Below are 3956 nucleotides of genomic sequence, written 5' to 3'. Positions count from 1 at the left end.
TCACAGCATCTGTAAACAAAGTAAATGTGTTGAGCCATCAACACACACCCAAAAGGGTGACCGCACATGATGTCATTCCAAGGCTAATGAACATTTGGAGCTGAGGGCCAAGCTGTGCATTCAATTAAAAATGAGGTTCTTGTTATTATTTGAATATAAATCTGTTGTGTTTTTGGCACAATTAACAGAGTGCACGAACACGAAGAATCAAAATTAAGCGAAACAGAGCACAAAATTGCATTTCATGGAAAAAAAATGTGTTTAATACTTGCCTATTTTTACTAATCTCATTTGCACCTGCTCAAACCAGCGAATACCATGAAAGGAAAGCTAATTTCTAGTACGAAAAGCTAATGTCTCAGTCACAATGAAATAACTTGGGTTATTTTTAAAGAAGCCTGTGTGATTCATCAATGTGATGATGCATCACTTCCCTTTTGGGACTTCCTCAGCTTCCTACATCTGCTGAGTGAATCTCAAATGTCAGCATTGTCAACCCCGCGCTTCCCCATGTTTGTGTTCATGTGTAGCACAGTGGGTGCCTGATATATTTCAGGAGAGAAGGACTGTCATTGGACACGTCAGCACCTCAGTATGCTGCAAAAGGAGCGCTTGCGTGATTGACAAACAGCATCTGAAATAATCCTCCCCCGGAGCTTTTGCTGGAATTCAGGGGAGTGTGTCACAGAATGCTGGAAATCAATCGAATAACAGGACTCATACTTTATGGAGAGATGTGCAAGGTGTCCCGAGGTGAGAAAAACAGCAGGACTTTAAACAGCTAGCTGTATCGGTTGCTTCAAATGCAACATTATGAATGCTTTTGCAAATATAAGACAACTATGCACTGTCGTCGAGTGTGGAATATAAAGGATGCTTTCTCCCATGGATAGCATAGAATATAGCCATAGCTATCATGATGTCATTCACTGGATTGTGAAGTCCTGATTTGAACATATTTTTGCTCCTAAATGTCGTAACCTCTTATAAAATACTCATACGTGTTTATATGCTTACGTGTTCCCAGAAAAAGTATTTCACAATTAGGGCTATGATTCAGCAGCTCCAACATTAATACACTTAACATCGGGTCTTTGAACTAAATGAAGCAGATGTTCAATAGATATTATTTACCATGGCCCCTGTTATAGTGTAGGCCTGACCTGGGAATTATATGGTGCTGTACAACCAGGGCATTAAAGGCTACTGCTATATTTTTAAAATGTATGTACATACATGTGTGCGAGAGAATGCTGTTTTACTGTAAATGTGTTTCACAGACATTTATGAGAAATGTAAAGTTGCTTGCACTGAAAAAAAGAGATGGACACAGAATGTTTTTGACATGGCATGGACTTCTAAGTCTTTATTTTTACTGAAGTCAGAGGTAATACCACGTGCTTAGTTTGTGGAGAGTAGATTGCTGTGTTTAGAAGGATTACAGTATGAATCGCCATTAAGACATAAAAGACGCAGGGAAATACAAGAACTTGACTGATGCAGAGCGGGAAAGGATATCTGAACCTTTGCTAGCAGATTCAAAGCTTGTAAAGCTGTTTTTAAAATCAAGCTTCAGACATCCAGGGATGAAGCAATCAAGAACAGCTTTATGATTTCCCAACGAATGCCACCCTAATATTCCCTGAAAAAAGAAAAAAAAGAAAATGGGCCACTCTCCTAACGAATCATAACAAGACTGATCAATGACACTGCAAAAAAATCTGACAATAAATTTGAACTTTTTCCTCCTTAGCTCTGGATGACCGCGTTGATGTTTACGTCTCAGGCCAGTAGCTAATTTTTGAATGTGAGATAACAAAAGAATTTGAGATTATGGAGGAGCTGGCAGCAATGCACTCAGTTAAAAGGGACTAAGATGGGAAATGATTTGTTTGTGAATGTAAGTGCATACTTTGAGGCTGAAATAGGACAAAACTGGCAGGTGTTACAACTGATGGCTGTCTAAATCTGGCAGGGAAAAATCTGACTTTTGAAGTGGTTGCAGTACAAAATGCCTGAAATGATCCCAGAACTGAAACTGGTATTTTTGTATTGTATTATGCACCAGGTGGTCCTGTGTAAGGCAGTGCTAAATAGGGATGATGGCAGAGGTTTCTTCCGTTAAAAGGGAATTGTTAGGGTTTCTAATATTGTAAGGTTTATCTTACAATATAAATCACCTCGAGGCACAACTGTTGTTATGAATTGGTGCCATATAAATAAAAAGAAACTGAATTAAATTTAATTAAATCATAATCTGCTCTTTGTATTAGCTTTTTCATGTGGCCCACCACAGCAATCCCAGCTTGTCAATTCTGGCTGCTTTGGAAAATTAATTGCTCGCCCCTTGTCTGGGCAGACAATTAGTACAGAAATGCCAAACAAATAATTTTATTATGATGGTATAAAAATAAAGGCCAAAAGATAACAAAAAACATTTAACCACTTAACCAAAAAGTTGGGGACTAGCCAATATGAAACTGCCATTGCTAACAGAAGCTTTCTGATGAAAATATATTCCAAATTCCTAAAATAAAATCACAACTGAAAAATAAGCAAACAAATTATTTACAGGTAAACTGCTGTATTTAACATTAAACAGATTCTCCATTATGACGAATGTCTTTGCTCCAACAGAGAAAACTCTTTTTCCTCTAAAAAGGAAACATACTGATGCAAACAACCTGTTTCAGCACACCAGTAATGACTGAGAGTTTAGTCTTGATTAAAATAAGTCTAAATTGGTCCAGTCTCTGATACCGCAAATGGGAACAAAATACACAAAGCGTAAGCAGGAAGAAAAAGCCTCCATCAGCCACTGATGATTGATATGATAGCAAGCCCATTCAAACTGCAAATTTTACACATGATTGAGGCTCTATTGGATGTAATGAAATGGCCTTCCTGAATATTGCACTTGAGTGACTGTGTTACCACCAGTACAATAGCTGCTATTATAGTTTTGGGCCTTCAACCCATTTTTCATTGTACCAGGTCCACTGTGTTATTACTGCAGAACTCAGAGTGAACCCGCGCGGCTTTGGTTTCTTGCTGTTACGGATGTGACCGTTCCCTCCAGTGGGAGCAATTCATAGAGTGTTAATTGACCACCGCAATCACTCAGCAGATTTATGGAAAGTCTGAAGGGTCACAGGAGACTTCCAGGGGAGACCATCCAGGGAGCAGGGCTAGCCTCTGAGCTGCAGCTGGGGGAATTTCTAGGCTTTCTAAGTACACTACAGGTTCATAAACTCCCTGCCTTCCTTCAGTAAACCCAGAGGAGATTTACATTATATAGAAAAACTGTATTTAAACAGGCCGTAAAAGAAATGAAATAATCTTGTGGGTGTCCTCGTGTGGGAATGTTGCATTATAGCAACACTTTAATAATGGCGCAGCAGCGGTTATGATGAAGAATTCTGAAAAACAAACACAAAATCTATTATCTTCAAATACAGACATGACCCAGTTTGTTTCTATTTTTCATCCGCTCATCCAGATGTGCATAATTCACTGGGGGGGAGGAGCTGTAACACTGACAGACTGGGTGTGGGCATTGGGGCCCATCTGGCCGACTATAATCAGCTTTAAAAGCAAAACAAAACGGTGCTACAGACAAATGAAGGATACAAGGCGCATGTAGAAAACCAAGGTTTCAAGCTACAGTGGCCAACATCCAACAAGCTTGATTCAAGATCCAATGTGCAATGTTGACATGGGGCAGTGAAAGGATGGGCCCTGGTTTTGAGTGATGAAACAATAAAAATGGTTTTGTTCATTGTTTATTCTCCAGTGCAGTGTGTCAGTATGTCAGCGTATTAGTTTGAACAAATGCATCTGGACACTCTTAATACTGTTTAATCCCCTCTGTCAGCCGGCCAGGGTTGTCCTTGTGCCAACACCCCATCTCCAGTGTGTCTCTTGTCTTCAAACAGAGAAAGTGAGCATCCAATAAC

Source organism: Oreochromis niloticus, linkage group LG13 (assembly GCF_001858045.2).
Source record: "Oreochromis niloticus isolate F11D_XX linkage group LG13, O_niloticus_UMD_NMBU, whole genome shotgun sequence".
Lineage (NCBI taxonomy): Eukaryota > Metazoa > Chordata > Actinopteri > Cichliformes > Cichlidae > Oreochromis > Oreochromis niloticus.
This window is presented reverse-complemented; position numbering follows the sequence as displayed.